This window comes from Pristiophorus japonicus, unplaced genomic scaffold (genome assembly GCF_044704955.1).
Source record: "Pristiophorus japonicus isolate sPriJap1 unplaced genomic scaffold, sPriJap1.hap1 HAP1_SCAFFOLD_262, whole genome shotgun sequence".
NCBI classification, from domain to species: Eukaryota; Metazoa; Chordata; class Chondrichthyes; family Pristiophoridae; genus Pristiophorus; species Pristiophorus japonicus.
Window position 1 is genome coordinate 455,379 of NW_027252362.1, and position 10,905 is coordinate 466,283.

The window sequence follows — 10,905 nt, forward strand, 5'->3', positions numbered from 1 at the left end:
TATTTCGGCCCGGGCTCGATCCAGGGCCGTTTCGTGCGTGAGACGAACGTGATAACCACTACACTACAGAAACCACTGCTGAACTTAGTGACCAGAGAGAAGTGTTAAGCCAGAAGGTGTAATTCTGAATCCCTTTCTGTGAAAAAATCTTTTCACAAACATTTCTCTGACCGAAGCTGCACAAGTCAAAAATGTTCTTTTCAAAGTCGTCAAACTCCCAAATTAACGCACCCGCCGAATCTTCTGGATCAGAAAGCTCTAGTTGTGCCGACTCAATCCATAAAACTGACTTTACTCACCCTGTATTTTAGGAGATTGGTTTACAATGTCCATTGCTCACAAGACACGGAACCTGGGGCTACTTTTGTTCAATGTATTTCACAGCAAATATATTCTAAAATAAAGCACGCGCCCAGGCTCAAACCAGGGACATTTCATGTGGGAGGTGAACATGATAACGGCTAAACTACGTAAACCTTTCCTGAACCCAGCCCCCGGTTCGTCATTTGTACCACAATTAAACCCAATGAGATCGGAATAAAAGTTCCTCACATGCTCATGGCAAAATAAATGGTAAAAGATTTACAAAATAATTTATGTATTAATTAATGATGTTCAAGTCAATGATTCTTATTTTTTATACATGATTTGCATATAGATCTGTAAAATAAATGAACTCTTTTTTTTATAAGATTTTGAATTAAAAGTACAACTTCCCAGGGTGGGAATTGAATCCAGGACACAACGTTGAGAGTATTGAATCCTTACCACTCGACAACCAGGGACCGATAGACCGTTTTACTGCTGCATCATTATAGTTCATGACATTATTGTCATTTTCAGTTCACTTGATTCACACCGAAAAAGATTGTAACTGTTGTGTATGCATGCCTGTTTACTGTGTGATGTCTGTAACACTGCTATGCAACACTGAATCGACTCTTACACTCTACACACCTTACCTACACCAGAGGGTGCTGCTGCTTGAGACTGAAAGGTTAACTGCAACCCAGTATATAAAGGAGCTCACAGCTTGGTGTCCTCACTCGAGGAGCTTCAAATAAATGACTACAGGTCTACACAGTTTAAGTATCATACCCTGCCTTGTGGAGTCATTACTCAAGGTGCCTACATACACCACAGTAAACGCCACTTGAAATCACATTCCAATGATTCACTGAATCCACCCCTTGTACCACCGCAACACAGGGTCAATTCTTGTTCAGGGAGATAATATTTACAACACAGTTTTCAAACTAATAGCCCTATATAAATGTCAACATGCAGCTAATGTGAAATAATTAATTCATTTAATCATGTTCAATGAACCGATAACTTTCTTTTGCAGAATTGAAGAAATGATAATATGGTTACTGAGGGATAGTGGTACATCAGAACATAAGAACATAAAAATTAGGAACAGGAGTCGGCCATCAAGCCCCTCGAGCCTGCTCCGCCATTCAACAAGATCATGGCTGATCTGGCCGTGGACTCAGCTCCACTTATCCGCCCGCTCCTCATAACCCTTAATTCCCTTATTGGTTAAAAATCTATCTATCTGTGACTTGAATACATTCAATGCGCTAGCCTCAACTGCTTCCTTGGGCAGAGAATTCCACAGATTCACAACCCTCTGAGAGAAGGAATTCTTTCTCAACTTGGTTTTAAATTGGCTCCCCCGTATTTTGAGGCTGTGCCCCCAAGTTCTAGTCTCCCCGACCAGTGGAAACAATCTCTCTGCCTTTATCTAGTCTATCCCTTTCATTATTTTAAATGTTTCTACAAGATCACCCCTCATCCTTCTGAACTCCAACGAGTAAAGTCCCAGTCTACTCAATCTATCATCATAAGGTGACCCACTCATCTCCGGAATCAGCCGAGTGAATTGTCTCTGTACCCCCTCCAAAGCTAGTATATCCTTCCTTAAGTAAGGTGACCAAAACTGCTCGCAGTACTCCAGGTGCGGCCTCACCAATACCCTATACAGTTGCAGCAGGACCTCCCTGCTTTTGTACTCCATGCCTCTCGCAATGAAGGCCAACATTCCATTCGGCTTCCTGATTACCTGTTGCACCTGCAAACTAACTTTTTGGGATTCATGCACAAGGATCCCCAGTTCCCTCTGCACCGCAGCATGTTGCAATTTCTCCCCATTCAAATAATATTCCCTTTTTACTGTTTTTTTTCCCAAGGTGGATGATCTCACACTTTCCGACATTGTATTCCATCTGCCAAACCTTAGCCCATTCATTTAACCTATCTCAATCTCTTTGCAGCCTCTCTGTGTCCTCTACACAACCTGCTTTCCCACTAATCTTTGTGTCATCTGCAAATTTTGTTGCACTACACTCTGTCCCCTCTTCCAGGTCATCTATGTATATTGTAAACAGTTGTGGTCCCAGCACCGATCCCTGTGGCACACCACTAACCACCGATTTCCAACGCGAAAAGGGCCCATTTATCCCGACTCTCTGCTTTCTGTTAGCCAGCCAATTCTCTATCCATGCTAATACATTTCCACTGACTCCGCGTATCTTTATCTTCTGCAGTAACCTTTTGTGTGGTACCTGATCGAATACCTTTTGAAAATCTAAATACACCACATCCATCGGTACACATTCAACATGCTCGTTATATCCTCAAATAATTCCAATAAATTAGTTAAACATGATTTCCCCTTCATGAATTCATGCTGCGTCTGCTTGATTGCACTATTCCTATCTTGATGTCCCACTATTTCTTCCTTCATGATAGTTTCAAGCATTTTCCCTACTACAGATGTTAAACTAACCAGCCTATAGTTATCTGCCTTTTGTCTGCCCCCTTTTTTAAACAGAGGCGTTACATTAGCTGCTTTCCAATCCGCTGGTACCTCCGCAGAGTCCAGAGAATTTTGGTAGATTATAACGAATGCATCTGCTATAACTTCCGCCATCTCTTTTAATACCGGCATTTCATCAGGACCAGGGGACTTGTCTACCTTGAGTCCCATTAGCCTGTCCAGCACTGCCCCCCAGTGATAGTGATTGTTTCAAGGTCCTCTCTTCCCACATTCCTGTGACCAGCAATTTCTGGCATGGTTTCTGTGTCTTCCATCGTGAACAACGAAGCAAAATAATTGTTTAAGGTCTCAGCCATTTCCACATTTAGAAACATAGAAACATAGAAAATAGGTGCAGGAGTAGGCCATTCGGCCCTTCTAGCATGCACCACCATTCAATGAGTTCCTGGCTGAACATGTAACTTCAGTACCCCATTCCTGCTTTCACACCATACCCCTTGATTCCCCTAGTAGTAAGGACTTCATCTAACTCCTTTTTAAATATATTGAGTGAATTGGCCTCAACAACTTTCTGTGGTAGAGAATTCCACAGGTTCACCACACTCTGGGTGAAGAAATTCCTCCTCATCTCGGTCCTAAATGGCTTCCCCCTTATCCTTAGACTGTGTCCCCTGGTTCTGGACTTCCCCAACATTGGGAAGATTTTTCCTGCATCTAACCTGTCTAACCCCGTCAGAATTTTAAACGTTTCTATGAGGTCCCCTCTCATTCTTCTGAACTCCAGTGAATACAAGCCCAGTTGATCCAATCTTTCTTGATAGGTCAGTCCCGCCATCCCGGGAATCAGTCTGGTGAACCTTCGCTGCACTCCCTCAATAGCAAGAATGTCCTTCCTCAGGTTAGGAGACCAAAACTGTACACAATACTCCAGGTGTGGCCTCACCAAGGCCCTGTACAATTGTAGCAACATCTCCCTGCCCCTGTACTCAAATCCCCTCGCTATGAAGGCCAACATGCCATTTGCTTTCTTAACCGCCTGCTGTACCTGCAAACCAACCTTCAATGACTGATGTACCATGACACCCAGGTCTCTTCCTAATCTGTCACTATTCAGATAATAGTCTGTCTCTCTGTTTTTACCACCAAAGTGGATAACCTCACATTTATCCACATTATACTTCATCTGCCATGCATTTGCCCACTCACCCACCCTATCCAAGTCGCGCTGCAGCCTCATAGCATCCTCCTCGCAGCTCACACTGCCACCCTACTTAGTGTCATCCGCAAATTTGGAGATACTACATTTAATCCCCTCGTCTAAATCATTAATGTACAGTGTAAACAGCTGGGGCCCCAGCAAAGAACCTTGCGGTACCCCACTAGTCACTGCCTGCCATTCTGAAATGTCCCCATTTACTCCTATTCTTTGCTTCCTGTCTGACAACCAGTTCTCAATCCATGTTAGCACACTGCCCCCAATCCCATGTGCTTTAACTTTGCACATTAATCTTTTGTGTGGGACCTTGTCGAAAGCCTTCTGAAAGTCCAAATATACCACATCAACTGGCTCTCCCTTGTCCACTCTGCTGGAAACATCCTCAAAAAATTCCAGAAGATTTGTCAAGCATGATTTCTCTTTCACAAATCCATGCTGACTTGGACCTATCATATTACCTCTTTCCAAATGCACTGCTATGATATCCTTAATAATTGATTCCATCATTTTACCCAGTACCGATGTCAGGCTGACCGGTCTATAATTCCCTGTTTTCTCTCTCCCTCCTTTTTTAAAAAGTGGGGTTACATTGGCTACCCTCCACTCCATAGGAACTGATCCAGAGTCAATGGAATGTTGGAAAATGACTGTCAATGCATCCGCTATTTCCAAGGCCACCTCCTTAAGTACTCTGGGATGCAGTACATCAGGCCCTGGGGATTTATCGGCCTTCAATCCCATCAATTTCCCCAACACAATTTCCCGACTAATAAAGATTTCCCTCAGTTCCTCCTCCTTACTAGTCCCTCCGACCCCTTTTATATCCGAAAGGTTGTTTGTGTCCTCCTCAGTGAATACCGAACCAAAGTACTTGTTCAATTGGTCCGCCATTTCTTTGTTCCCCGTTATGACTTCCCCTGATTCTGACTGCAGGGGACCTACCTTTGTCTTTACTAACCTTTTTCTCTTTACATATCTATAGAAACTTTTGCAATCCGTCTTAATGTTCCCTGCAAGCTTCTTCTCGTACTCCATTTTCCCTGCCCTAATCAAACCCTTTGTCCTCCTCTGCTGAGTTCTAAATTTCTCCCAGTCCCTGGGTTCGCTGCTATTTCTGGCCAATTTGTATGCCACTTCCTTGGCTTTAATGCTATCCCTGATTTCCCTTGATAGCCACGGTTGAGCCACCTTCGCTTTTTTATTTTTATGCCAGACAGGAATGTACAATTGTTGTAGTTCATCCATGCGGTCTCTAAATGTCTGCCATTGCCAAGCCACAGTAAACCCCTTCAGTATCATTCGCCAATCTATCCTAGCCAATTCACGCCTCATACCTTCAAAGTTACCCTTCTTTAAGTTCTGGACCATGGTCTCTGAATTAACTGTTTCATTCTCCATCCTAATGCAGAATTCCACCATATTCTGGTCACTCTTCCCCAAGGAGCCTCGCACAACGAGATTGCTAATGAATCCTCTCTCATTACACAACACCCAGTATAAGATGGCCTCCCCCCTAGTTGGTTCCTCGACATATTGGTCTAAAAAACCATCCCTTATGCACTCCAGGAAATCCTCCTCCACCGTATTACTTCCAGTTTGGTTAACCCAATCTATGTGCATATTAAAGTCACCCATTATAACTGCTGCACCTTTATTGCACGCACCTCTAATTTCATGTTTGATGCCCTCCCCAACATCACTACTACTGTTTGGAGGTCTGTACACAACTCCCACTAAGGTTTTTTGCCCTTTGGTATTCTGCAGCTCTACCCATATAGATTCCCATTATTAAATACCCCTTCTCATCTTCTAATGGACCAACATTTACTTTAGTCACTCTTTTCCGTGTTATATATCGGTAAAAGCTTTAACTATCCATTTTTATGCTTTGCACAAGTTTACCTTTGTAATCTATCTTTCCTTTCTTTATTGCTTTCTTAGTCATTCTTTGCTGTCGTTTAAAATTTTCCCAATCTTCTATTTTCCCACTAACCTTGGCCACCTTATACGCATTGGTTTTTAATTTGATACTCTCCTTTATTTCCTTGGTTATCCACGGCTGGTTATCCCTTCTCTTACCGCCCTTCTTTTTCACTGGAATATATTTTTGTTGAGCACTATGAAAGAACCCCTTAAAAGTCCTCCACTGTTCCTCAATTGTGCCACCGTTTAGTCTGTGTTTCCAGTCTACTTTAGCCAACTCTGCCATCATCCCACTGTAGTCCCCTTTGTTTAAGCATAGTACGCTCGTTTGAGACACTACTTCCTCACCCTCAATCTGTATTACAAATTCAACCATACTGTGATCACTTATTCCGAGAGATCTTTTACTAGCTTCAATCATTAATTTTCTCTTTACATGTGATGAACTTTTATCCCTATCTCGTTTACACACTGTATTTTAGGAGAATGGTTTAAAATTTTAAGTGCTTATTGTCATGTATTCAACCAACATTGTAACCCATATATAATCTGACCTCAGTTGTACACTGTGAGAACAATGACCACTAGGTGGTGAACTTGTGGGAGACACTTCTAACCTGGACCTTCAGGTATAAAGGGGAAGCTCCACCCACTTTCATCACTTGAGTGCTAAGGAATAAAGGACAGGCCACAGACTGACCTTCTCTCAAGCATGGGCCTCGTGTGCATTTCTACTGTATAGTAAGGATGTATCAATGGCGACGAGAAACTGGGATTTAAACCACGTGAGCATGGCCGCTAGCAGAATAGACGAGAGATACTGTGTTAAGGAATGGTTGGGACAGAGAATCAACATTGTTGAAGCAGCACACAGTTCTCCAAGCAGACAAGGGCAATCGGGTATGCCCCAACATGTAGTCGAACCCAGAGGGGGAGTTCGACAGAGATAATGGCAAGCAGAACGGCGATTCACACCATTGCAAGGGACAATGTGGCCAGTAATGGGGCCATCAACACCTGTTAATGGCACACTCAAGGACAGTCACAGGGGTAGTCAGGGACGATTGACGAGCAAGCGATCTTTTGTTTCCAAAAACAGCTCATGTTGGAGGCATGGAGGCACAAACTCAGCCGGAGATTGCAGATATGAGCAAAATACCGACAGAAATTGCAGAAATGAACGCTGGGGGAAATCGCTGGAAGCTGAAGTTCAGTGAGTTCATGTGGAGCACGTATACAGTTCATACACCAGGACGCCACCGATAATGATGAAAGTGCTCCTCAGTGGCATCCCAGTATCAATGGAGCTAGACACGGGGGCTAGCCAGTCCCTGATGGATAACAAAGAGTTTGAAAAGTTGTGGGCGTCCAAGGCCAGTAGGGCCAAAATTATCATCGCTTGACGCACAGGTACGGACATACACCAAGGAGATCATTCCGGTGCTTGGCAGCGCCACGGTAATCGTGACCCACAAAGATTCGGAGAACAGGTTGCCGCTCTGGGTTGTCCCGGGGGACGGTCCAGCACTACTGGGGAGGAGTTGGCTTGCTGTCATGAACTGGAAATGGGGCAATGTTAATGCTATTTCCTCTGTGGAGCGAGTTTCATGCTCACAGATCCTGCACAAATTTGACTCATTATTTCAACCCGGCATTGGCACTTTCATGGGGGCTAAGGTAGTGATTCACATAAACCCGAAAGCCAGGCCAGGACACCACAAGGCCAGAGCGGTGCCGTACGTGATGTGGGAAAAGATAGAAGGTGAATTGAACCGCCTGCTGAGGGAAGGTATTATTTTGCCAGTCGAATTCAGTGACTGGGCGAACCCGATTGTACCGGTGTTCAAGGCGGATGGGTCGGTCAGGATATATGGTGATTACAAGGCCACCATCAATCGGGTGTCACTCCAAGACCAGTACCCGCTACCGAGAGTGGAGGACCTCTTTGCGATGCTATCCGGTGGAAAACTTTTTTCAAAATTGGACGTGACCTCAGCTTACATGACCCAGGAGCTGGCGAGAGAGTTGAAGAAGCTGACCACCATCACGACACACAAGGGGTTCTTTGAGTACAACAGATGTCCGTTCGGGATTCGTTCGGCCGCCACGATCGTCCAACGAAATATGGAAAGCCTCCTCAAGTCGATTCCAGGGACGATGATTTTTCAGGACGACATCCTCATCACGGGTTACGATACTGAAGAACACCTCCACAACCTGGAGGAGGTGCTACGCAGACTGGACCGGGTAGGGCTGCGACTGAAAAAGGCGAAGTGCATCTTCCTAGCTCCAGAGGTAGAATTCCTGAGGATGAGGGTAGGAGTAGACGGGATGAGCCCTACTGCGTCCAAGATGGAAGCGATCCAGAGAGCACCCAGACCCCGTAACACGACGGAGCTGCGTTTGTTCCAGGGGTTCCCGAACTATTTGGTAACTTTCTTCCCAAATTGAGCACGCTGCTAGAGCCGCTACACGTGCTCCTAAGCAATGGTCTCGAATGGATCTGAGGGGACAGCCAGGAAAGGGCTTTTAATAGAGCACACAATTTGTTATGTTCCAACAATCTGTTCACGCGATATGACCCATTTAAGAAACTTGTGTTAACGTGCGATGCGTCGTCCTATGTTGTCGGGTGTGTGTTGCAGCATGTCAATGCCAAGGGTCAGTTACAGCCGGTAGCTTATGCCTCCACAAGTCTGTCCCAGGCAGAAAGGGGCCACGGGATGATAGAAAAGGAGGCGCTCGCATGTGTATATTCGGTTAAGAAAATGCACCAGTACCTGTTTGGCAGGAAATTTGAGCTGGAGACAGAACACAAACCCCTCACGTCCCTTTTGGCCGTCAACAAGGCCATAAATGCAGACGCATCGGTCTGCATACAGAGGTGGGCACAATTCGGCACAGACCGGGCACTGAAAACTGCGCCGATGCACTCAGCAGGCTCCCACCAGCCACCACTGAGGGGGCTACCGAGCATGCCGCTGTGATGGTCATGGCTGTTGAAGCTTTCGCAAGCGATGGCTCACCCGTGATAGCCCGTCAGACTAAAGTCTGGACAAATAGAGACCCGATGTTGTCTCTAGTCAAGAAATGTGTCCTGAATGGGTACTGGGCAGCCACGTACAGGGCATGCCCTGAGGAATTTAAACCATTTCACAGGGGCAGGGATGAACTCTCGATTCAGGCCGATTGCCTACTGTGGGGAAACCGCGTAGTCATGCCCCAGATGGGCAGAGAGGTGTTCATCAGAGAACTCCACAATGAGCATCCGGGCATTGTCATGATGAAGGCAATTGCCAGGTCACACGTTTGGTGGCCAGGGATAGATGCAGATCTGGAAGTTTGTGTTCGCAGGTACAACATGTGTGCCCAGCTGGGCAATGCGCCCAGGGAAGCTCCCCTTAGCCCCTGGCCATGGCCCGCCAAGCCTTGGTCACGCATCCATGATGACTACACAGGTCCTTTCATCGGAAAAATGTTTTTGGTTGTAGTCGACGCGCACTCCAAATGGATCGAGTGCGACATTTTAAATTCAAGCACATCCTCTGCCACGGTAGAAAGTCTACAGGCAATGTTCGCCGCCCACGGTCTACCGGACATCTTGGTCAGCGACAATGGCCTGTGCTTCACAAGCACTGAATTCCAGGACTTCATGGCAGGCAATGGAATTAACCATGTCAGAAAGGCACCGTCCAAGCCAGCCTCAAACGGCCAGGCAGAACGAAAAGTGCAGATAATCAAACAGGGGATGCTCAGAATCCAAGGGGGTTCCCTACAAAGCCACTTATCACGCCTCCTGTTGGCCAATAGATCCCGACCACACTCGCTCACAGGGGATCCACCCGCAGGGCTGCTAATGATAAGGATGCTCAAATGCCTTTATCCCTTATCCACCACACCATGAAAGAAATTGTTGAGAGCAGGCGCCAATCACAATATAACTGCCATGACAGGAATGCGGGGGCACGATATATTGGTGAAAACGACTCTGTTGTTGTCCACAACTACACTACAGGGCCTAAATGTCTCGCAGGCACTGTGATTGCCAAAGAGGGCAATAGGATTCTGGTAGTTAAACTAACCAATGGACAAATCTGCCGCAAACATGTGGATCAAACAAAAAGGAGGTTCAGCAACCCCATAGAAGAAGCAGAGGAAGAACACGATATAGAGTTCACTCTAGAACAGGTGACCGAACACCGGAACCAAAGGGAGGAGAGCCCAGTCACTGTGGGCAGTCCGGATAGGCCTGAGGCACCGCTAACAGCAGACACACAGGCCAGCGCCCAACAACCGGAGCCCCAACTCAGGCGCTCTGCAAGAGAGCGTAAACCACCAGAGAGACTCAACCTGTGATACCAAAAAGACTTTGGGGTCATGTATTCAACCAGCATTGTAACCCATTTTTAAATTCAAAACCTTATAAAATTGACGACTTGCAGCCAACGTGCAAAAGTAAGAATTCTTTTAATCACCGTTAATTAGCCGATAACCTTCTTCAGAATGAAATAACTAGTAATATAATGACTGAGGAACAGTGGTATCTTCAATCATTCATTTTCTCTTTACATGTGATGAAGTTTTATCCCTATCTCATTTACACGCTGTATGAGAATGGTTTAAAATTGTAAGTGTTTATGACTCAGTTGTAAAACCATTGATTGTGTGTGTGTCTATACTTGATAGGAGGAGCACTTGAGACCGTAGTTCCAGTTCTATATATGTATCAATAGAATCAATTTCCACCAGTTTCTTAAAACCCAATAACATAATTTATTTCTAATGGGCTGGATGGAACATGATCCATGTAAAAAATTGTTATCGTTTTACTTGAACTGAATGCTCATAAAATATTGGAGTGGGAACTAATTGGATAACAGCACTGCTGGCAAGATTTGCGGAATAGATTCGTGCAGCCAAAACGCACAATGACAACCTGGGACTGTGCGGCACCGAATACTCGGGGAAAAACAGTTGAACACTT

General features: G+C 45.3%; 1 non-coding gene across 1 annotated transcript; it reads right to left on the reverse strand.

Moving 5' to 3' along the window:
- trnav-cac (transfer RNA valine (anticodon CAC)) lies at positions 1-73 on the reverse strand. The gene has a single exon. It is a non-coding gene; the product is annotated as a tRNA-Val (tRNA).
- Positions 74-10,905: the final 10,832 nt, after the last annotated feature.